The 25,405-nt window shown below is 38.6% G+C and overlaps 1 protein-coding gene across 8 annotated transcripts in view; it reads left to right on the top strand.

Moving 5' to 3' along the window:
• Positions 1-25,405, top strand: part of jmjd1cb (jumonji domain containing 1Cb) — a 137,978-nt gene that overhangs the window by 68,776 nt on the left and 43,797 nt on the right. Inside the window, exon 1 of one of the 8 annotated variants that reach the window (XM_084434500.1) lies at positions 8,379-8,602. The exons of 3 other annotated variants lie outside the window; for them this stretch is intronic. The gene's annotated coding sequence lies outside the window, so the exon portion shown is untranslated. Of the gene's footprint in view, positions 1-8,378; positions 8,603-21,287; positions 22,016-25,405 lie in introns of those variants that run through there. 4 more of the 8 variants (XM_084434502.1, XM_084434499.1, XM_084434498.1 and 1 more) reach the window with 4 other exon arrangements.

The raw sequence follows: 25,405 nt of genomic DNA, 5'->3' as shown, positions 1-25,405 counted from the left end.
CAGTAAAGACTTTTACACTGTTTAAGGCTTTTTCTGCATCAGAAACAGATATCATGTTCAGAAGCTTAGCAATGTTTCTGAGGTGGAAGACAAAAAGACAAGTTGCTGTCTAACCCAGGTCTTTAACTGTAGAAGTAACAGTACATCCTTTTAAATGCAAATTGTATTCGAAGAGATTCTGTGTACAGGTTTCTGGTCCAATAAGTAATCTTATCTGAATTTAATAGAAGAAAATGACAGGTCATCCAAAATTTTATATCTTTAACACACTCTGTCAACTTAGATAATTTAGAGATTTCATCTGATTGTGATGAAATGTATAACTGTGTATCATAACAGTGGAAAACTATTTTCATGTTTTCTTATAATATTACCAAGAGGGCCTAACACAGATCCTTGTGGCACTCCATAATTTACTGACGTTATCTTAGATTTTTCCCTGTTTAAATAGACAAAATGATAACGGTCTGATAGGTACGATCTAAACCAGCTTAATGCCCGTCCCTGAATACCAGTGTAATTTTGTAGTCAATCTAAGAGTATTTAGTGTCTAACGCAACACTAAGATCAAATAAAACTAGTATAGAGATACAGCCTTGGTCAGAAGCTAGAAGTCAGTCATTTGTCATTTTAACAAGAGCAGTTTCTGTGCTACGATGGGGCCTGAAACCAGACTGAGATTGCAAGTAAGAGCATAATTTAGCAGACACAACTTTTTCTAGTATTTTAAACATAAATGGAAGATTTGAAATGGGTCTGTAATTTGTTAATTCATTTGGATCTAATCGTCGTTTCTCAATAAGAGGCTTAATGACTGCCAGCTTGAACAGTCTTGGGACATGACCTAGAGACAGAGACGAGTTAATAATATTGAGAAGAGGCTCTTCTGCTACAGGTAACAACTCTTTCAGTAGTTTAGTAAGAACTAATAAGAAATGTAATGTTTCTTGAGCAGCAAATCAGCATATTAGGATCATGTGACACTGAAGACTGGAGCAATGATGCTGAAAATTCAGCTTTGCTGCCAGACAAATAAATAATATTAAAATTAAAAACAGTTATTTCAAATTGCAATCATTTTCTTAATATTACTATTTTTGCTGTATTCTTTGATATTCTTATGTGTGTGTCTGGCAGTTGTCTGTTTGAGATGTTCATCTTGCGCCAGATGTGGTGCGGCTTGTTCGCAACTCTCACTCCTTCTGTCTGATTATCAGTGATGACTGTAGTTTGTTCGTTCAGATCGGATTGTGTTCTACAAACACAGCTCTTCCTGCACAAACTCCGCAAGGCCGTTATGCATTTACGACATCCTGTAAACCTTCTTTGTCAAGTGCTGTATTTTACGCATTCATGCTGATCTAGCCAACTCTCTGATGGCTTAATTGTGTTTAGCCCTGCTTGACCCGTAGCCTTAAGGGCGATCTTTTACTGCTGATAAACGCACAGACCCCTGCCCCGCTGTCTTGTTTAGTGAAAGCTCTCTTCATTTTGCTTTCAAGGGATGAAATCCTTCCGCAGAAGGAACAATGCTGTGGATTAAAATCTTCAAACCCATTATTTTCATCAGCCCACATGAGTGACTTTAATAAACGGTTTGGCTTCAATGTTTTGGCTTGATCATTATGATGTGAAAAGTGTGTGTTTGAGGCCTTATGAAGCAAAATGAAAACCCTTTTTTCCCTTTGTTTTTTTTGCTGTTAAACAATCAAGCCCAGTAATACAAGTTCTCCTGTTAATATTAACTGTAAATGCTGATTAAAGCACAAAGGTTTGGTTGCTTAGACAGTGAAATGGATGTTGTGTAACACACATGTGGTTATTTTTAGTCAGTTTGTGATGGGAATCTTGCGGAACAGCTGTTGAGGTGATAACACATAGTGATTGGTTTAGGTTTGCTCATGTGGCACAGCAACAGATCTACAAACACCCAGAGAACGCACACCATGTGCTCGCTCTTAAGGTCCTTGCACACTGAGGCCGAAATTTTCGTATACGTTTTTTCGCATTCAACATTCGGTGGCTCTGAATCAGCAAAACACCTCTCAAAAGGCTAGCAACGGATGTGAAAAATGCAGAAAATCGAATCCGATCCATTTTTTTTATGACTGACGAAAGTTTGTGAATGTCATTGACAAAAAGTGAGGTCGTATTTGTTTTTTAACGTGCAAAAATTTCTGATTCATTAAAAAAGAACCCCATTAATTGAGATTTTTTTTTATTTTTTTTATTTTTTATTAAAAATCATTTATATTATTATTATTATTATTATATTTTTTTATATATATTTTTTTATTATTGTACAATTATTGTACAATTCTTTTTATTATTGTACAATTTATTGACATTATATGTTGCACCATAGCTTGCACCATCAAAATAAAATTTGAAATCGCAATATTGCTTAGTGCACTTATCAAAATGTAAAAGCTGCGATTTAATTAAGTATAGTGTCTGTGAATATCTATTCAGCAAACTCCATCTCTGCATTTGTTGTGAGTTTAATCTGCATTTGGGTTAGGGCTGTGAAAAGATTAATCGCGATTAATCGCATCCAAAATAAAAGTTTGTGTTTACATAATAAATGTGTGTGTACTGTGTATAATTATTTTGTATATATAAATACACACACATGCATGTATTTATTTAAGAAATATTTGCATGTATATACTGTATATATTAACATATCATTTATATCATATATAAATATAAATATTTGTATATATAAAAAACAAATTTTTCTTAAATATATACATGCAAGTGTGTGTATTTATATATACAAAATAATTATACACAGTACACACACATTTATTATGTAAACACAAACTTTTATTTTGGATGCGATTAATCGCGATTAATCTTTTCACAGCCCTAATTTGGGTGTTTTGTAACTTTTTATAATAGAAACTTAAAGGACTCCAACAAAATAAAAGTTTGAGGTTTTAACTCTTGCAAGGGAAAAAATTAAGACAAGTATTGTGATTTTGCTACTATAATAATTCATTTACTTATAATTAATTAATTTATTATGAAATATTAATTATTTTACAGTGCAGTTTATGTCTTAGAGATGATAATAAGTATTTAATAATACAAAATTATTATTGTTGTTGTTGTTGTTGTTTCTAATAATAATATTATCAACTTAAAAGTGTATAACAGAGGTTTTCAAAGTCTAAGACAGTGGGCCTCCCTTTTGACACAACTTACCCAGTGGATATGTGCCAATGCGACTGTCATGTAAACAGGCAGATCGGATTTTCTGAGGCATTAGGCAACATCTCCGCGGTTTAATGACGAGAGAAACCCTTCTGCAAAGGGACGGATGGCCCGACAAAACGTTGTGTCGTCTATAGGAGAGGAATGTTGACACAACATATCAAAGATTGGCTTGCTCATCCTAAAATTTCGGACCCACTGCTCCTCGTTAAAGTCAATATTTAAACAGAATATGCTCCCACCAGTCATGAGATCTCTCTTGCACACAATAACTGAAGCACATGCGCAGGCTGCAATGATGGAACTTTCGGTCCTCCTCCGCCTCAAAATCATGGTGATGTTTGGCGAACTTTGCATAGGCCTAAATCACAGAGCTAGCATCAAGCATATTTCGCGTTCGTCCATCTGTGCAAGAGAATTAACCCTTTAAGCATGTGCGATGTTTCAGATTGTAGGCTATGGCAAGTGTAAACGTGTAAACGGACGGTAAATTGGGCATCAAGACATGCAGTGTAAACGAGGCCTTATTTTCAGAATAATAACAATTTAACTTTTTAAATGTATTAATTTAATCTAATTATTAGGCTATCATTTTTAACACTCTCCGCGCCTCCCCTGGAATGCTCTGGCGCCCCCCTGGGGAGGCGCGCCCCACACTTCCTTTTCCTTGCAGGGGAGAATGTAGACCCTTAAGAACCTCAATGAATCCTCTATGAATCCTGTGGGGAAACACTCCTTTACTGTTCCCCTATTTTTTGTCTGTGTTTATGTAGTTTTGCTGGTGGAAGATGCACCACTGCTTGTGACCTTTGCTTCTGGTCTCTTTCTGACTGGCTATAAAAATAATCCTGAGGGAAAAATACACTCTCTTTCTCTCTCTCTCTCTCTCTCTCTCTCTCTCTCTCTCTCTCTCTCTCTCTCTCTCTCTCTCTCTCTCTCTCTCTCTCTCTCTCTCTCTCTCTCTCTCTCTCTTTCGGACACTGAGTCTGCGAGCCCTGTCAGGTGGCAGCACAGAGGGCAAAGTGTCATGCATGTGTTTTGTGCAGAGACAGTGTGAGAGAAGAGGTACAGACTCTTCAATGGTTCATTGAGACGGAGGAGTACACAGATGATCTTTCACTGCCAGCAGCACAGCTGGCTGCTTAATGGCAGCAATCATAGACAGCAGCGTATACAGGGATCGCCTGGGGCGGCTCTCTCCTGCCTGCACTGAAAGGACTGTCTCTGTGAGTAATGAAGCCCGGCTGATGGGTGGGTGTGGGACATGACTTCACCAAAACCCCCCTCTGCACATTTGGCTTTGATTTGCGTCGCTGCTCACTTGTGATTTGGGTTTCTCAGTCAGCTCCTCTGCCCACAGAACTATAGATTCATGGGTAAAGGCAGCTGTGAACCTATTTAATGTATAACAAAGGGACATGATTGTCATCCTCCTTTTTATTCCCTTTCATCACACGGTTGCAGTAATGGTATACAGTGTTGACGTGTTTACACATCATATGTGTGTCAGTAATGTGGCTATTTGTTGACTGATGCAGTTCCATACAGTATATAAATTCAGTGACTCAAATAGTGACACTGTTTATTTTTAACTGCACACAGCAATCTCTTGAAATGTAAAAATATTTTTCATGCCAATTATTCCATTTTAAAATGTTTTCTATATGAATATATTTTAAAATGTAATTCATGTGTTGCCTAATATTTTTGTGGAGACCGTGATTATTTTTTTTATTTTTCAAAAGTTCAAATGAATAGGTCAAAACAAAGCCTTTATTTGAAAACTTTTGTAACATTATAAATGTCTTTGTCACTTTGGATCAATTTTATACATCCATGTTGAATAAAAGTATACATTTTTCTCAAAAAGAAAAAAAACCCTCACTGACCCAAAACTTTGTAACGGTAGTGTAAAACTCAAACATTTGGTCTGTTTTGCATTGTATGCCTTAATTTTCCAGTAAAAGTGTGTTTTTGAATGTCTGTCATGAAGCTACATTATAGGTGCATAATGTCCAGATCTATATTTTATTTTATTTTCTGGCAAAAATGAAAATACAGTGATTAAAAAATAAAACAGTTTTGTGGTGTAACTATTGAAAATATCAGCAGGTTAAAAACTGTACTTTTACCCTGCTGTAATTTTAGGCCTGTGTGGGCCAGCAGAAAAAAACGTTTTGTGTACGTTATCTGTACAGTGACCCTTCACTGAGACAAAAAACCCCGTCTGTCGCCCCAAGAGCTGCTTCCTGTCATAATACCACTGTTTCTCTCTTTGTGTCGTCCTCACCCCCGCATCGGCAGCTGTGTGGCAGGAACTGAGACCTCTGTGGCTTACCTGTGTGTTGTCTCTGCTCTCATGTGTCTGCATATGTGTCGTATAATGTGTCATTCTGAGGGCATGTTGCATAACAGCTCTCTCATCTTTTTATCAGACCTGCTCTTAGTGTGTGACTGCAGGAAGGATATTAACGAGAGGATTCGGTGCGTGGGGTCAGGCCTGCATCTTCACAGTGGGAGTGCAGTTTTGTGGTGGTCTCTAATACACCTTCCCCCATTAGGGTTTATTTATAGAGAGAGACTTCCGTTTACACAATCCCGGCTTGCTTGAAGCCTCAGAGAAACAGTTTTTCCAGCGGTAGTGTATGGGGATGTTCACACAGGACATGTTATTGCGTTCTAGCTAGATGGAGCGTGATGAAATGGAACAGGATGTAGGGATCAAAAGAAGTGTTTTAAAAGCTATTTTTTGGATACACAGTTTTACAGGTTGTTAAAAATAGTTGAAAAAAATATTTTATTATTTTCATTCTTAAAGTGGATAGACACCTATAGTTCAAAATGTTACAGCTATTTATATAGTGCTTTTCACAATACACGTTGATTCTAAGCAGCTTTACAGAAAATCATGATGTTAATGTTTGTCATTTCTTAATGTTTTCATGCCTTATTGTACAGATTAGAGCTGAATGATAATATGGGTTTTATTTTGCAATGATGTAAACAATCCAATAGATTTGCTCTATAGTATATATCGGCAAATGTGAATATATATATATATATATATATATGCAGATATATTTGCAAATATACTGTAGGCCTATATACTGTATGTGGATAAATGTATTGGACGTACTATATCCAATTTTATATAAAGAGCATGGTGATGATATATACAATTTATTTATTTTCAATTAGATTATAGGGATGTATAGAGACCCTCATGTCACGGTTCGATACATATCACAATACTGAACTCACGATATGATATTATAAAAGACATGATAAAAGGTTTTTAATGCTGATTAAAATATTAAATTTGGTATTACATTGGGGTGGAAATGAATAGGCTTGGACTTGGTAACCCAATCTGCACAGGACAATAGTGACACCAGAATAAAAGTATTCATGATTCTGAAGCTGAAAATACAGAATTATTGTATACAAATATGCTTGCACTCTGTCACTGTCTAGGTATATTTAAAATAATATAGGACACTTTTTACTGGTAATATAAGACATTTGGCATTATCATAGCAAGTTTAAAGTACTGACACTAAAACTCTGAAAACTCAAATTGTTTTCTCACACAGTATTTTTCATTTTGGGTGAACTATACACATACACATTGTCACTAAACACGATACATATGTTGCATTTTTGAACTGCGATATATTGTGACACGATATATTGTTGCACTATTAGTTAATTAATTAGAGTCATCTATGAGTAAACAATTTTTTAATTGACTTCCCCAAAAGTGTAACATCCAAAACATCGTATGACAAGAATCTGGCGTGGCGTGGGGCTATGTTTTTTCATACCAATGGCAGATAGGAGGGTTTTTTAAAGTGATTTTCTTGCTTTTTCATTTCTTGCTTCAGCTATAGCTGCAAGAATCACACGCTTCACTTTCAAAAAACCAATATGCTGATGCGGTGCGATGCTGACAGTGATGCAACGGCCAAAGATGTCCATCTGAAGCATGTGTACATAGACCAGGAATTAACATAATTCAGATGGAGCGCAAGAACCTGTCCTGTGTGAACGGCCCTTAACACATGGGAAATGCTGCATACAGCTGCCTCAACTGTAACTTTGTGGCTAAAAATGAGGTCTTGCACAAGGGACGTGTTGCCATTGTGTTCCTGTGTGTTCAAAAGGTCTACTGAGGCCTACAGTGTTTTCACTCAGTCTGCTCAGGGTAACGCAATATAGTGCTTTAGCGTGACTGACAGAAATATGTTGTGTGGGAATGAGCAGTGTAAAGGTCATAGATAGTAGTATTTACGTAAGGTCCACAGGACATGACGGGCTGAACTTTTGTACCACTCATAGTCCTAGACAGGCCTCTTCAAAAAGTAGGCTTCATTGTCTTTGCACCCTTTTCATGAATTTTACTGTCTTATTAGCATTTAATGTATTCATAGATACATAGGCAGGCTGTATAAATAACAAAACACAACCTCTCAATATATATGAATTTTTTTTACACGTGAAAGACGTAGCCGCACTAGCCGGTAACAGACGAGCCAGGGAAACACATACGCTCACACACCTGCTCGGAAACGGGCCGCATCACACTGCTGCGACCCTGAAACGCGTGTATGCGCCTCCTCACGTGTCCTACACAACTGTTTGAAGGGATAGTTTACACAAAAATTATAATTCTGTCATCATTTACGCGCCCTAATGCTGTTGCAGACTGACTTTCAGTTTTTAAGTACTGTCAATCTTCAAATATGATGATAAATGCATCATAATTATAATCATAAAGTAGTCCATACGGCCTATATTCCAAGTCATACTATGGTGTGTTATGAACAAAATTAAAAGTAAAAAAAATAATAGCTCAGAAATATCATGCATGCAATTAGAAAATGCACATATTTAAGTGTTGTGCTCCCCAGACACTTATGAGACATATGACAACCGCTAATGTTTGGCATGATTTACACTACTTTACAGTGTTACCTAAGTACGGCGGCTGTGCTATTTCTACATAGGCAGGCGGTCAGGTAACAAGCATGTTCTTAAGTTCAGTGGTACACAGGTGTTTAGGTCAGCATCGGATCAAGGCCACTCTGCCCTGTTGTGGCACCCTATTATGCAAGTTGAAGCCAGTGATGTAACCAGTGATATTACATCACAACTTCCTTGTTCTTTCATCTAATGAAGCGGGACTTTGCCGTCCAGACACATGTCTGGTGATTAGATGGCACAGGTGACTTTGAAGTTACAGTTTTCTCCTGCAAATGCAGTCAGAACAAACTAGCACTGTGCTGTACCATCACACTGAGATCAGGAAATAAGAGAATCGCTGGTGTGAATCTGGTGCATTTACGAGTCAGGATACAGCAGGATCGGTGATCATTGCAACAAGGTGAGTCAAGAGAGTAACATGCTCTGGTTATCAGGAAATTAAATGTCAACCAGTTTTATTTGTGTAATGTGAAAATTTCTGCGTGAATCTGGATATTCAAGACAAAAAAAATGTACACTGTAAAACAAACAAAAATCGGTGAAATTTACGGTAAAAAAGCAGCAGCTGTGGTTGCCAGAAATTTACTGTAATTAAATTTCTGTAAAAAAACCAACATATTTTATTAACACATGACACTAAAGTAATGCAAGAAACAGTAATTTAACAAAGATGTAACTCAAAACCCTAATGCACATAACTGAAGAAAAAAACTAAGAAGAAATATAGTTATTTCAGTGAAAATACATCAAATGTTAAGTGTCACGCAAGGACTTTTTGGAATGTCAATTTACGTTTTTTCACTGGAAATTATACAATTACTTCGTATTCACTTCCAAAACTGTAAATTTAACAGTATTTTACTGTAAAATAATAGACATTTTTTTTTCACCTTTTGTTAACCAATTTACATGTTTTTAATGAAGCATTTTTTACTCTTAAAATCACAATCATTTTTTACAGTGTAGGACTTTATTTACTCAACATAGAATCTAATAGCATATGTGGCCTAAGCGATGTCAACAGAAAAGAAAGTTGTTTCAGAGGTGATGGAGAAAGTCATTACGTTTTGATGAAAGATTATGCATACAAAATGCATACACTCAATGAGATCAGCAACATTCATTAAGTAAATGGGGTCAGTTTTGACTTCATGTTGACTTTAAAGGCTTGCTCTTGCTCGTGGCATAGATTAACTGAGATGTGAATAAAGCTAAGGTAATGTAAACACAGCTCAACCAGTGAGCGCTGCAGCTGCACGTTAGCCTGTAAACAACATTTCTTTCTGGGTTAGGGGTGGTTTATTTTGCCTCTCTGCCAGATATTACATCATACACGCTGAATCTGCTACATCTATAGACGGGCTGACCCGATGAAGGTCAAGGCCACCCCTCCACTGCCCTCCTCCCTGTTCACTTGATCAGACTGCAGTGCACCCAAACCACTGCGTCTCCATTCTAAAGACATGAATTAATACGGCCGGCCCGTGTTCAGAGAGAGAGAGCAGCGAGCAGAGTGCCCGTCTTATAATAAATGTAATGCACGCTTGCCCTTCCTCTTTCTTTACAGATTTCTTTTTGGCCGCATGCCTCCAGCTTCAGAAAAATGTTATTTGGCAGGCTGTTCTGTCCTCATTCTGAGCCTTTCATGTTAGAGCTGAGCTGCTTTGAAAGAGAGAGAGAGAGAGAGAGAGAGAGAGAGAGAGAGGAAAAACAAGCTGAAATCAATAAGACTTTCAAATTAAAGGGCTTATTTCTGTAGAAAATAATGGGTTGTGATTATCTTGTGTCTTATTTTGGTTTTAATGTGTGGAATAAAGTATTTTCTTTTCTGGTTTTGTTAAAACATTATTTATAGTCAACATGGAATCAAAATGTACTCTGTTTATGCTCTTATTACACGTTCCTGGTCCTATTGTGTACAATTCATCACTTCATGTTATTCCTAAGAAAAAAATGTTTGTCGTTGTAATTTTATCATCAATTTATTTACCTCTGAAAGTCTTTCTTTATCCTGTGCCGTCTCCTAGCTACTGGGTAATGTTTCCCAATAGCCAAATAGCCATTTAGGCATTTGTTTTTAGCAAACTCACATTCAGGTCTGGCTCCTTTCTGGAATGGAATTCTCAGTTTTGCCATTCAGTTAATCCCCGATGGATAAAATAAAGTCCTGCCATACATTTTTCGTTGAATGTTCTGTTTCATGACTTGTTTTATAAGCATTTTTATAGACCTTGTTCAAATGTATTTCCTTTGCAGTTATGCAGTTCAATATGAAACTATATTCACAACCCATTTCACTTCTGTAATGTGAAACATTTTTCAGTGAAACAGGATGTTCAAAGAAAAAAAAACATAACATTATACATCAGATATTGATTGAATTGTGAAAGTACCCATTCCATGCCAGAATTGAGTCAGACCTGAAATCAGGTTTGCTGAAACAATGTCTTAATAGCTATGCACACTGTAGGTGAAGTCATTGAAAAGGTTGTTTTAACAGGTGGAGCAAGTTTTGATGAAAGGTTATTCATCAAAGCATGAGATATTTTTACTCTGCAATGATGAATCTGGCATGATAAGACCTGGAATTAGTATTAAGAAACTAAAGTTTTATCTTTGAATTTGGTTCTACAAATACATACCTAAATATCTTCTCTAAAGCTTTAGATTCTGTTGTCTTATGCAACAACAGATGTACAGAAAATGTTAAGTGCTTTGGGAAAACAAAACAGATGTTTTCATCTGCCTAAAGAATTGTATTTCTGTGCAGAGATGGTGCCCTGAAAATATCTTGTTCTCCAGAATGCACTCACTGCGGTAGCTGTGTATTATTTATAGCTTTACTTTTCGTTTTTTCCGTGTGACCTCATTTTCGGCGGGAGGAGGTTGAGGATGATGGGTTTGACAGCGACCGCAGCATGAGAGAGAGAGAGAGAGAGAGAGAGCAGTGCAGAACCAGCCTTTTCCTCAGCCAATGGGAGAAAAACAGGATTGTGAAAGAACTGAATGCATGGCCTGGCTTCTGTCGTTTCTGTAAGACCCTGATATTCACAACTCCAGAGTTAGTCCCCTATAGCCATACATCTGACTAACAACATAAAGTCTGGTCCACATTGTTCAAAAAGCACCATCTAAAAGTAATTAATGGGGATTAACTCACATAAAGCACAATAGACAGTTACAATACCTTGTAAACACAATTTTGTTTCAATGCACCATATTAGAGCTTTCCCAAAGAAGAAAGGCTGTCCAGTTTTATGACATATGTATCATACAGTCATTGAGTGGACTGTGGTTGGACCATGAACTCCAGAGTTGGTTGAGAGACTAGTCTAGAGTTGCTTTCCTCACCCAGACTGTAACAAACCCAGAATACTTTAATCTATGAAGCTTGTTTCATACAAGTTTGTGGTATAGATGACAGTGTACCCTCCATATAGTGTCAGAATGAGTAAAAAGCTTGCCAAGAATAGAAATGGGCTTTTTGAAATATTCATGTAATAACGAGAAAAACTGTCCATTGTTTGGTGGTGAGGACAGCGTTCCCTCAGGAAGTTTGCTCGACTGTGATTGTACACTCAGCGAAACCCTATCAGCACCACAGTACTACTGATCATAAAACTGTCATTTGCATATTCCAGCTGGCTTTGATTTTAAAGCCACAGCTCTCTCTCTCTCTCTCTCTCTCTCTCTCTCTCTCTCTCTCTCTCTCTCTCTCTCTCTCTCTCTCTCTCTCTCTCTCTCTCTCTCTCTCTCTCTCTCTCTCTCTGGTGCCGGAATACTTCTCCTCCCTCAAATTCAGTGTTACGAGTGGGATTTTGATTAATTCACAAAGGAATTTTCTAAGCTTAATTGCTTTAAAAATCCGGCTATCGATAAAATGAGCCGTTAATTGTTTGAGTATTTCGTAGGCAGTCCTCAAGGGCTCTTTGACAATAGATGATGATATAATTATCCATCATGGTTTGTGGAGAGATTGTCCGTTGCCGGAGGCTCTCAGGAGATCAAGCTCTCCACCCAAGACATTCACACTGTAGAAGATCTGAGCAGTGTTTTATGGATTTAAACCTTCTAACCAGTTTTTCTTTACAAATCTAACTTTACATATAATAGCTAAAAGCAGCGGAGGAGGTGAAGTGAATTTAAAAATCACCACAAACACAAGTGTGGAAGTAGAGATGGGTGACTCACAGAATGTTTAGTTTACTACTTGTATATCTCGGTTCAAATCCTAGAAGTTCCGGACACCCCCGTTCACATCGGAGCCATCCATAAAGCTTCACCGGCTCTCACAAAGGCGCCGCTATTTTTACAAGCACAGCTTGAAAGAACACACACAAATTGATATCATGAGTCAAGGCGACCACAATCTCCCTTTTATCTGTCCAGTCCCTGAGAGCAACAAGTGGGCCTGTTGACAGACAGTTGTCCCTTTGTCTCGGTGTCTTCTTCTGAGCTGCTGCTGCTACCTTTAGAGAGTTGTTCTGTGAATACTCTGCTCCATCATCCAGCTCCTTTAATGTGTGTGTTATGGGGGCATATTCTACACTTTTTGTAACACTCTTTGTAATTCCTGAAATCTGTTTATACTTTTCTGATACTGTAACTTTAAGACAGGTGTTTGACTGATATGGGCTTTTCTTAAAGTTGTGATGAAACAGAAGGGCAGGGACATTGTTCTATGCATCAGTTGACACACAAAATTGCCAACAATTACATGAAAAACATATTTTACCTTAACTGGATAGTTCACCCTAAAATGAAAATCATGTTGCATCCGATGCACCGAAATTAGTTTTTTTCCGGAATACTGAACATGAAATTAAAGTTTTCATTTAATTGAAAAGCGAAAAGAAAAAATAATCAAGCTAAATTAACTGAATACTATTCAGGGTGTTGTGTCCTTAGCTGGTAAACCAGTCATAGTAAATGAAAGCCTCTTGATATTTAAGCCAAACTAATTTTGCATATCTAGCATAATGTTTGGTCATGGTGAAGTGCATCTACACACGTTTACCTGTTGAAGCTTATCCATGTTGTGGATAAAACATTTATGGACACTAAGGACTAAAACTAAGCTCCTGATATTTTAAAGAATGTTATTAACCAAAACATTTGTGACAATTCACTTTCAGTGTGAGTAAATGATTACGGATGTTTCATTATTTTGGTTGAAATGTCCCTTTAAACCTCTTTATTAATGTTGCACATTAGTGTCCATCCATTTTTATTTTTATTTTTTTTTTGGTAAAAATCTGACTTTTATTTCAACAGAGCAGTCCTATTTTCCATGGTACTTCCCCTTTAAGAATTTCAGGAGAGAAATTAATCATAAAGGCTAAAAAAATGGTATTAGTGTTGTCTGGATATAGCTACAGATGTAATTTATACTGACACCTCAGCTTAGATGCAGCATCATGCAAAAGAAAACATTTTCATTTAATAATGCACTATTTGCGGTCGACCTTAATCTGTTACACATGTTAAAAGGGACCTCTATTGGTCATGTGATTTCATTGTGAAGCCACTCCATATCAAATACAACCACAGAAATGTCTTGTGTTGAAAGTGAATATCATTTTAAACACATTTTTCAACTGTGCCATTTCTTTGTGTAAAACTTTTTAATGAGGAGTAAATCTCCAAGGCCATTCAGCAGATATGGAGCGTGTGAATTGTGTAATAAGTCAGTGGAGTGTCACAGCAGCCGTGAGAGTGTAAATAGTGTCTTTGTGCCTTATTTTAGAAGCAGTGCACAGTGACAGACTGAGATGGCTCATTGGCTGTTATTTGTGCCTATGTCTTCTCAGCAACCATATGAGAGGGATTTTATGTGTCTCTACTGTGTATTCAGTGACTGCCTGCCTCACCGTTGACAAGCTCCTTAAAAAGACTGAAAAATTACTGCTGAATTCACTGCTATGCCAATTATGCTATGCATGTGAATATGTTCTCAGTGCCTCCTAAGTCATGTTATGTGTTTAATAGACCATGCTTTTGCTCATATTTGGATTCTTTTGGCTACAAGTGGATTATTTGATATTGACATTATCACAATCAACAAAGAGAAATAGATTTGTTTGTGTGTCATTAGAACAAGCCTGAAATATAGTTTGTTCATGTCTTTCAAGTGAACTACAGTTGGTGGTGGAGCAAAAGTTTGAAGAGCATCTTGCTGAGCGACTTACTTGCTAGAACTTGCTACTTCATAGCATTGACACGGTCTTCACTGACATGGTCATTTGCCTGTGGAGACGTTTGTGTGATTTGTTGATTTGCAGTGCTGGTGGTGAGAGAGCGAGAAAGTGAGAGGAGGAAAACAAAGGCCTATTGACAATCAGATAAATGTCAGATGAATCTCACAAACCAACCAAAGCTTCCACCGCTACCACTCACAGATCAGTTCTCCTGCTTGAGTCTCTCTTTTTTGCACTCAACATGAAGTCAGGCAGACAGTTTGCATGTATGCTTTATACTTGAGAAAGCAAATTAAGTACAATCAATAGCTTTAAGATGATGCATTAAGGCTACAATAGGGCCTTTATGAAGGAAAATAACTCCCTGGGGTAAATATATGTAGATGTTCACGTTGTTTTGCAAAACAGTTGTGCTGCTATTGAGGTAAGGTTAGCACAGGTTTGGTGTTGGAAGGTTTTAGGGTGGGTTAAGGGGTTAAAGGATAAAGGTAGATATGCAACGATTGTAATTTTCTTGACCGATTCTGATTTACGTTTTTTTTTTTTTTGCATATTACGATGTTCTTTCAAAGAACTATAATTGACAGCATATACAAACAAAAATCTACTTTTCTTCAATGCTAAATTTTATTTTCATTCCAAGTAAAAAGAATAAAAAGAATAAACTAATTTCAAACAACAACACATAAATGCAATAAAATAAAGAGAGATATGAAATAAACACTGTTTTTCAGGTGGGTATACACTATATTCAGGTAAGAAATGCTACAGGAATTAAAGTAATCAAATATATAATATACTATATAGTATATAAAGTAAAATATCACTGGATAGTCTTCATTGTGAAAATTAAATACAGATTAATGATTACAATTAGTTACAAAAGTTATTCACTCACGAGCAGAGAGTGATTTTCTCTTTGTCTTTTGTTCTTTTATTAACATGACATACAGCAGCAGGAATATTAGACTGCTGTCACTTTAAGAGTTTATGCACGGATCCAATATAGTATTACACAACTTGCGTTATCTTTCTCAACTAATTAGGTTCCAAAACTAACTGTGTTTAACTGAACACTCGCCAAGATGGACATTTTGACATAATTGTGTGTGTATATTTGGCCGTTTAAGCGCAGTAAGCCACTCATTTTGGTACTTGCGACTCACAAGCTGCTTGAGACTGAGAGAAATGAGAATTTTGGAATGACACAATTTTATTAGACTATATTCAACAACAACAGCTCATTCCGTGCATCATACGTCATTATGCTATTTCTTTGTCATTGCATATGCAAATGTCCAGTTTCAGTTTTCAATCCGATCAAGGGTATTCATAGAAATGGAAAAGATTTAAACCACCCCTTACAATCCAACTGAAATTTCAATCGGATTTGGCCAATTCATTCTGATTGATGTGGTTACTTGTAACTTTTTTATTCCGACTGTGCTACTAGTCTGATCAAAGACAGATTATTAGGGTCCATGTAAACACAGCTAATGGTCCTGTTTGTGCAAGCAGCCTGACATTCTCATAATATCTGCCGTGTTAATCATAGGCAGTGGCAGATGGAGTCTGTGGTATTATGGCAGATCGCTGATGGGGGATTCCTGGGGATTCAAACACTGAGCATGACCTATGGCCAACTTTATTACCAGAACAAGTGTTTGAGATATCACTAATAAACATATAAACCACTAAAGAAACCAATGCTGTAGTAGATTATATTTATACTACCATATTTTCTGAAATCTGAATTTCTAAAAATAAGGAGCAGAGACGTTAAATCAATATTGTATTGATTGATTTATACTTTCTCTCACACGAGGCACCTGTCATGGAGTTTCACAGGTGGCACTAAATTAATATTATGAGTTTTGGTCATTCCAAAGGCGAGTTTGAATGTGTCAGAACTCTTACCCCCTTTTCCTCGGGGCACCAGCTAAGGAATTTCGTCTTAGCAGTAAAATAACAATCAAAGATGTTTGTTGAATAGATAAAAGTATGTAAATTGGAGGTAGTTTGTCATCTGATTAATCTGAAGGATTTGTGAGATACCGTTAACTTGTAGAGCCTCTTCTGTATTATCAGCACAAGGAAGACGCAAGTGTAATATTATAATACATCTTATTAACAAAAAGATATACGAGAGTAATCAATATAGGGATGCTCCGACTGATCACATTGTATGACTCGATCGGGAGTCATAAATATCTCACCAACCGATCGCAAATTGATGACACCAGAAGTGCCGCAGTCATGTCATCACAAGTGTGTAGTTATTACGTGGTCTCAAGAAACAATGCATTTTTAAGCCTTGCGATTTGAGAACGAGTGACTTGGTACCGCTCACGCGCAGTAAGCAGTGAAACAGTGCTCATTCGATATGTGCGCGCGCTGTCTGAGAGACACGCAAATAAAGACTATTTATTTTGTTCACAGTTAGAGGTCTTTACAGTGTCTTTAAGGTTTTACCAGTGCATTTCTCACTTTCCAAAGCACCACCAGAATACCTTTGGCAATGTTCTGAACATATGGAGTCCAAACAAACAGCTACAAATATCTGTCATTGAGAGAAGTGAATAAGTATGAAATGGATGTATTGTAGGTTACATCAGTTTTAAGGTTCCCAAACATGGTTATGAATGGATTTGGATGGATCATGTTGGCCTCTCTTTGTTTCAGCCACTGTTCTTGCATCCATAGGGTCCTGAGGAATTTTTATGGCAGTTGGCTTAAACCTCAGGGATTAGTTTCAAGATGGGTGCAGGGCAGAAACTGCCTGTGGACCAATGAGAAGTCCTGTCCTTCCAGCGCTTGAGGTGTCTGTCAGTTGTCATAGCATCCTTATCTGATGGTGTCGGACATTTGTTTGTGCTAGTCCACCAAAATCCAATCAAAATGTAGCAAAGAAGAGGGGCCCTTCCATAAAACAGTAATCAAGAGAGTGAAGCTCAATATCACTCAACACTTCAGCCTATGAAATGCTTATGTCAGGACATCTGTATACAGGTTTGCCACGTTGTCTCTTGGGCAGCTGGCAGACATATCAACAGGCTTGGAGTCCCTGCACTAAAAGGGATATTCTTAGAGCATTCACCCGTCCATCTCCAAACCTGATCCACACAAGCTGCTCTCACTGCGCTGAAGATAACACTCTCTTATTGATCAGGAATCATACGAGCTTGCTGATTACAATCTGCACCGGTGCAGTTCTTCCATCTTGGTGCACAGTGCTTTTCTGGGTTGACACATAATTGGCACCGTATTTCATCTTCATGACCTTAAAGCAGGAGATAAGGCAGCGTTTGCTGAGGTTTATGCCGGAGCATTTGGTGGAATGTTAATTGCATGAATGCGATCACAGCTGCCGAGCTGCTACCTGACCCTATCGGAGCGGAGCAATTTGAATGGTTAAAGTTATTATGCAAAACAGGCAGAACAGAAGAGGAACGCTCCATTAAATGAAATGTCACAGTGTCTAGAGCTTCCGTTTTGCATTAGAGAAAATAGGGAAAAATTATCATCAACCCATAAAGCCTACTTGATGTTTCTTTTGTTCTCTCTGCAATTCTTGTTTGTGTGTTTAAAAGTTTGGGGTCAGTAATATTTTTTTTTATGTTTTTGAAATAAGTCTCTAATGCTCAAAACGTCTGCATTCATTTGGTCAAAATACAGGAAATTTTGTAAATCATGCAGCACTGGGGAATATACAGAGCAATCAAACATGTGATTGACTGAAACCTAGTCTTATTATAAAGTATTTAATGTAGTTAATTTAGCTTAGGGCTTTTTCCTTTGGCTAACGTGATCCTGACCGGGAATTCTTGTGTAATTCTTCCATTATTTTACATTTTAAAACGCCGGTTTTACTCAGACTGTGTCAGCGAGGCGTTTCAGTGAATGGGACTAATTCTGGGACGTGACTCCACACAGGTCATGCTCCCAGTGTGAATGTGATGAGTATCCGGTTTGTTGAAGGGAATGATTAAAAAGTAGTTTCACCAGTAGCATGCAGACATTGTACATAACATAATTGTGAAGGCAGGATCTACAGAGAACGGTCAAAGCAATGCCATTACACGTACATAGAATGAATGAGGACTGAAGAGAGCGCGTCAATAGGAACACAAAGCCAAAACCCATACATTTTAGGCTATTTAGAAATCCCGGCCAGGCGATGATGAAAAAGAGGATGTATAGGTCACCCTTAATCCAGCGAATTACACAGATTCCCAATATCAACATCAATCCACACATTCTGGGTAAGAACTTGCAGTCTGAGAGAATGTAATGCATTTACTAATAAAAGACTTGTGGGAAATCACAGCAGCATGTCTGTAATTTTTTAAAGCGGTGCTGTGTTTGACTGCGCGCTGGCAGTATACTGAGAGACGGAATGAGCGCGAGACGTGGGATTGGGTTTCTGCACGTGAAAATGTTCTTTGATCATGGTGGAGCGCTTTGGGTCTTTTGAGCATGACAGCTCGGGTGCCAAGAACACACTGCGGCATATACGCTCTGGACTTCAGCAGGCTTTTATCAAGCTGTCTGAGAGAGAGGGAACACTCACGCACCCATACTCATTTCCTGCCACATCCTGCTTTTCAGCACGGGCGGCTTCAAATGTCATGCTGTTATCTTCCCTGGCTCCTCATTCCTGATGTGTGTGTGTGTGTGTGTGTGCGCCTTATTCACATGTCTGTGCTTGTGCCTCTTATAAAGCCATTTATAATGGCTTAAATTGGCATAATTGTCATAATTTCTTCACTCTGATGTCATTTCAAACCTGTCTGACTTTCTTTTGTCTATGGAACACAAAAGAATAGATATTTTGATGATAAAGATATTTTGAAATGTCTGTTTGTTTGTTTTTCCATACAAATGGAAGTTAGTGTTCATCAAAACTGTTTGGTTACCACCATTCTTCAAAATATATTTTCCACAGAGGTAAGAACGTCATACATGTTTGAAATAACATGATAGATTTTTTTATTTAATTTAATTTTAAACTATCCTTTTAATTGCAATTCTGAATGATCTACTGGTGAATGGTGGATGTCTGAAATTGTTGGTGGTGCTAAGTATTGAAGTATTCAAATTGTGTGGCTTGTTTAAGCAATTGGACTTGATTATTGCCTGTCAGAAATTGTTGCCTGAGATTGTAGTCTCCAAAAAAATGGACATTGTTGTCTTTAAAAGGTCATGTCTTCATTATTTGGGTCTTAAGCATTATCAGTGTGCCTGTATCTGTAGGACAAACAGAGCTGTTATTTGCTCACAGTTCCTGTCTTCGATTCGGGAGACTGAACATGGTGTCCTGCCCTTGAGGTGGGCACAGCCACTGGAGTGTAAGGAAAACCACCCTCACTCATGCGCTCTAGTGGGCACACACACTTCCCTTTAATCCTATACTGTATTACACACCACGTCTGAGCCAAGGACATCCTACCTGCGAGCCAAATGCCTGTCCCTTCATTTTAATTTATGTGTATTATTGTGTCCTCTCTGAAAGTGCGTCCGGTGACTAATGGGTTTCAGCGGGCTTGTATTTCAGCCCAGCATGGCCATTTGAATACCGAGCTGCTGAGAAAGTCGCCTGGACCCACGAGGAGGAAGCGTGTCCATGGCCTTGCTTACTAAAGCTTTATGAGCTCTTTAAAGGAATAGTTCACAACCCACTTACGTGCCTACCCTCTTGTCACCGCTATGACTTTTCGTGGAACACAAAAAGAGAAGCTATGCTGAATGTCCTGGCTGAATGGACAGATGACATTGAAGACAGCTCCCAAATTGTCATTAAAATTGTGTGTTGAGACATCAAGCAGTCCATTTGATATCCAATGGGTTGTTTTGTATTATTATTTTTTTTTTGGTTACTATGAATAAAAGTGAAAAATCATAAATCAAATATTATATAATAAAAACAAACTGTAATATGCTACAATGTAATATTGATTCAATGTATTGACCAGCGTTGACGCCATTCATGTCAAATACCCTTAAATGTCAAAGATCGCCTTCCTCTTCGGACATGGCAAACTTATTATTATAATTTTTTTTATATGACTTTAAGACGCAGATAATCGCACACTCTCAGTTGATCTCTCTCATACTCACTGTTTGTTTAGGCTTGTTTAGTGCAAATCTACATAGCCTCTTTACAAATCACGATAGTACACAGTCTCAAGTAAAAAAGAGCCAACTGGAGGGAAAAAATCATTATTAACTTAACATTCATTAACTTTAACTTAACATTAACTTTCATTAACTTAACAACATTGAATTTTACATTCAATACCAAAAAAGGTAAAAACGAGAACATTGTGGTTGTGGCGGTTGGTTGTGTTCCTCTGTGGTGGGCTTATGGTATGTTAAGGTGCTTTGTGCAAGATTTGATGTCAGTGATTCTATGGGTTGTTGCATGGCTTGTCAACACTTTTCCTCACATAAAACCACAGCACTGGGTGACTTCAGAAGACTTGAAACATTGCTCATGGGTAATATGAGGTATAAAGGTTTTTATTGTCATTTTTGGAGCTAAAGAGCATCTGATCACATTCACTTCAATTGGCAAAAAGAAGCCAGGACTTTCAGCCAACGATCTACTTCTGTGTTCCACAGAAAGTCATACGGTTTGGAGCGACATGACAGAATTTTCATTTTTGGGTAAACTATCTCTTTAAGTCTTCTTAGTATGTGTGTGTGTTTGTGTGCGCGCACCAGTGGCCTGCTCATCGGGGTGAGTCATTCTGTGGGGCGGCTCTGCCACCTGTGATGGCAGACAGATTAGTTACATTGTACATAGCAACGCCCTTTTCATGGTTTACACTCGCCTCCATGCCACCCCCACCCTCTCTGTTCCTCTCTCACTCTCTCTCTTTCTCTCTCAGATTCTTTCATTTCACTCTCTACAGTGCCACACTGATTTTCTCACCACACAAACAGCCACTGAAAAACTCGTCTGCGCAACAGCAAACCAAAATCCATGACGAGGGGGAAAATACAATAGCAGCCTGTGCGTGCTTGTTCTTTCAGTACGTGGCTCTCAAGAGCTTCCTGATCGCTGCAGTGGCGGAGTGTGTTTGTGTGTGTTAACTGCTTGTGTAACCGGGCTCTGGAGGAAGCAGGCTGCCTGACCCAGTTCCAGACTCAGGCAGGCCGAGAATCATCGCTCACTGAACGGATCGGACTTGTTCTCTGGCACCGCTGACGACAGACTCGCTAACAGTCTGATGCTCAGATACAGAGAGACGAGCGGACGAGGGAGCGTGTGAGCGAACGAACGGTCCGTTTCACTTTTTGGTCCTCCTCGCCCTGTTTCTTTGAGCTCTGCGGCAGCGGAGGCTTTTCTCTCATTCTGTGTTTCCTGTCAGCCACATAAAATGTCTGACATGTGGTTAGCGTCTGAGCAGGGAAGGTCTCTCTTCAAAGCACGCCTCTTCTTTTAAAGACCACGAGACGCCTTTGAGAGAAACTTGTGCTTGTTTGTTTTGTTTTTCTTCCTCTTTTTCTCTCACTCATCCGAGTCCCACTCGAGTTCCTTTAACTTGAGCGGCGCATGTCCACTGACCGGGCTCCACTTTTGGCTTGGGCTCATCCTCAAGACCAGCGAAGAGGTAAACAATCTCTTGTTTTCCGTAGATAAGCCTTTTTACGACTTTGAGACTGTATAGCCTGAAGACATTGAGGTAAATGTTTCATGTTGAGCCGGTTACATCAGGGCGTGTTGGATCATTCATGTGTTCGTCTAACAGGATGTTTATCAACCATCTGCTTGTGTGCAGTCAATTGTGTTATTGTGTCTACAGCTACAGGGCGCTAACTTAACTGGTTGAAAGCACAAGCGCCTTTCGGAGCCTTGCAAAAGCTACAAGCCTTTTCTCTTGAGCACAAAAATCAGTCAAGGACAGACCCAAGTCAGAGTTTACTGGCAGAACTGAGAATTAAAGTTGCAGGGGATTTTTCCTGGTTGTATGCTTATTAAAGCAGTAGTGCGAAAGACACGTGAGCGGCCCAGACAGACGTGGGTGTCGGATAGAACTGCAGCTGTGTGGAAAGCCCCCGCTTATTTAAGACTGGGGATGGATGGTGTGCCTGTTTTTGGCTGGTTGTTGGACAGGGGTCGTCTAGTGTCAGTTAGGGTGATAGGAGGCGGAGGTGTCTTGTGTTTTGACAGGCCTGTTCGTTCATTCCTGCAAAGCTGATCATATCTTCCTGTTCTCTCTCTCTGGGGCAAAGTCTAGAGGGGCATTTAATCTGCTTGATCCACTGAGAAGTGTACTGCCTGAAACGGTGTATGTATGTGTGTGTTTGAGGGAGGAAGGGCAGGGTTGCACTATGACCCATTTAGCAAACAGCTCCTTCAATGCAGCACTGTGCATAGTGCGGCTGTTTCTAATTATGGCTCTCGCATCCGAGAGAGAGAGAGAGAGAGAGAGAGAGAGAGAGAGAGGACTAGAGACAGTCTTGTTCCAGAACAGTCATTTTAGAAGGATAGTTCACCCAAAAATGAAAATGGTCATTGTTTACTCAACATCATTTTGTTCCAAACCTCTGTATGACTTTATCTCTTCTGTGGAACACAAAAGGTAGTGTTTTGAGGAATACCCTGAGTGCTCTTTTCCATGCAAGGAAAGTGGAGGAAGACCACAAGTAGGTCAAAGTGCACCATGAAAGTGGGACATACAACTTAAATATCAGTCTGTTCCTACATAAAGGTAATGGTTTCAGAAGACTTGGAAAACAGTGATGAAAGAGAGTTTTGTTTCAGACCAGTCATTTTCAAACCAAAAGTCATGTGGGTTTGTAACAATATGAGGGTGAGTAAATGATGGCACAGTTTTCTTTTTTTTGAATAAACTATTTCTTTAATTCCTGTCTTTTCTTTGTTTTGATCAGGTCTGTTGTTCAGATTGGTTGAAATGATAAAAGTCTGTTTGCGCTATTATTGGATGTCATGAGGGAATGTTGGTTGGGTTTCAATGTGTGTTTGTGTGTCTGTGTGAGGTTGGATTTGTCAGGCAAAAGTGGGAAAGTACCGTTCCTCCTGTTGGGATGTGTTTTTCTCTGCAGTGTGTGGTGGTTTCTCACGAGTCTGTCTTTTCTTAGGATGTCAGAGGGAATGTGCAGCTTTCTCTTGAGCAGAACACACACATACTGCCAGCTTTGTGCTTCTCCTTAGAAACACATTAGGCAGGAAGTGACCATTGAACTGAAGTCGGTCTTTAGAGCTGACTTGGCCGGGTGTCCCAACCTTCTGCTCAGTTTCACTGTTTTAAGGGGATGAAGTTCTGCGGTGAGGTTGTAAATCTTGTGTACTGCAATATTACTTGGAATAGTATGGCTCGCTCTCTGTCTCTGGGTGCGTTCGCAATGTCATACTGCTAAACTGCTACTAGCAGTCTACAAATACATGTGGAATGCCAAAATGCGCAGTAAAAAACTGCATGGACCGTCTATTTCCACTGCGACAAATTAAGCAGAAGGGATACCAACCACAATCTTAACTAACGTTCTTATTGAAATTTAGAGTTCAAGTGCATTCAATAGTTTCACGAGAGAATCCTCACCTCTGTAGATACGCCAGTAGCGTAGTGTTGTTGTTGAGTGAAAATTAGACAATGAAAGACATTTATGAAACTGGTGGAATCAGCCTCTGTAAGGCCAAAGATGCAGCCACAGAAAGACAAAGAACAAAGAAAGAAAAAAAGAAGCGTAAACATTGAAGTGCATACATAAGATATTTTGACAGAGAAAATCCTGCGTTTTGTTGGACAGGTATGGAAATTACTAAATAGAACTGACTGAAGTATTGGTCATGTTGACATACATCGATAGATGGCAGTCCCAATTTTACACAAAATTGGTTTCTTTAAATACATTGTCACTTGGGATGTATTTAGTAAATTAAACATGCTACATAGTGAGGTCATGCGACACATTTAGTCGGCAGTATACATTAGATACTGCATAGTAAGCTGCATACTTGTAGTGTATTTTGAACATAGTCTCTCAGAGACATGAGAACCGAATTAGTAACGGTTGTGATTGAGACATCCTGGGGGGAAACTAGCCCCCTGCAAACACTGGATACATTGGATATGGCATCTCTCTCCACAACAGATCTGTCGTCTGCTGGAGTTCAAAAACTCTGCCGGCGAGCTATATGATGCAACAAATCTAGATCAGTGTCAGTGCTCACACTTGCTGTGTAGGCAGCTTAGTCATTGATAATGGGAGCAATCTACTTTTCTCAGCCGATGAGGGGTTACTGACACCTCAGGACATGCCTGACTATTAACCTCACTAAAGGGCTTGTTTCTTCTAAACCACTATCAGTATGATGTCATTTCTCTGAGCTGCCCAAATGTTACCTTCAAGCCATGGTAGGCATTTCATGCAGGCTCAAGCCTGCTCATATGCAAATTGGGAACGTGATGCCATTTGTGGTCTTAACGTTATGAGAAGGGTGTGTGTGGTGATTTAAGCAGTCTGCGGCATAACTGCTGTCTGCTGCAACTGCTTTTGCAGATCGTCAGATATTTGGCCAAAACAGTGGGCTACAATTACACGTTCGTGCAGAACCACATTGATAAATGGCAGTGCGTTTGGTTACACTTCATTTTAAGGAGACTTTGTTACATTATAATTACATAAATAATAATGAGCTACCTGTACATGTACTTACTGTAGAGTTAGGGTTAGTTGCTTGTAATTATGCATAATTGTAGGGCCATCAGAATTCCTTTGATTAAATTCGAGGAATCGAAGGGGAGGCGGGGTTCTTGCTTTTGATACATTATTTGAACCCATTATTATTGCCTCATTGTTATAATTGATGTATTTTAAGTCATTTTAAAGGCTATTGTTCACTTTGGTCTATTTTTATTAACACAAAAAATCTGATAACTTGATTAATCGTCAAAATAATAGTTACTGACAGCACTACATAATTTACTGTTAATACTATAAGGACATGTAACGTGTAACTGTTACCTTAAAATAGT

This window comes from Rutilus rutilus, assembly GCF_951802725.1.
Source record: "Rutilus rutilus genome assembly, chromosome: 16".
NCBI lineage: Eukaryota > Metazoa > Chordata > Actinopteri > Cypriniformes > Leuciscidae > Rutilus > Rutilus rutilus.
The sequence above is the reverse complement of the archived record's forward strand: the minus strand, read 5'-3'. Positions and strand labels throughout refer to the sequence as shown.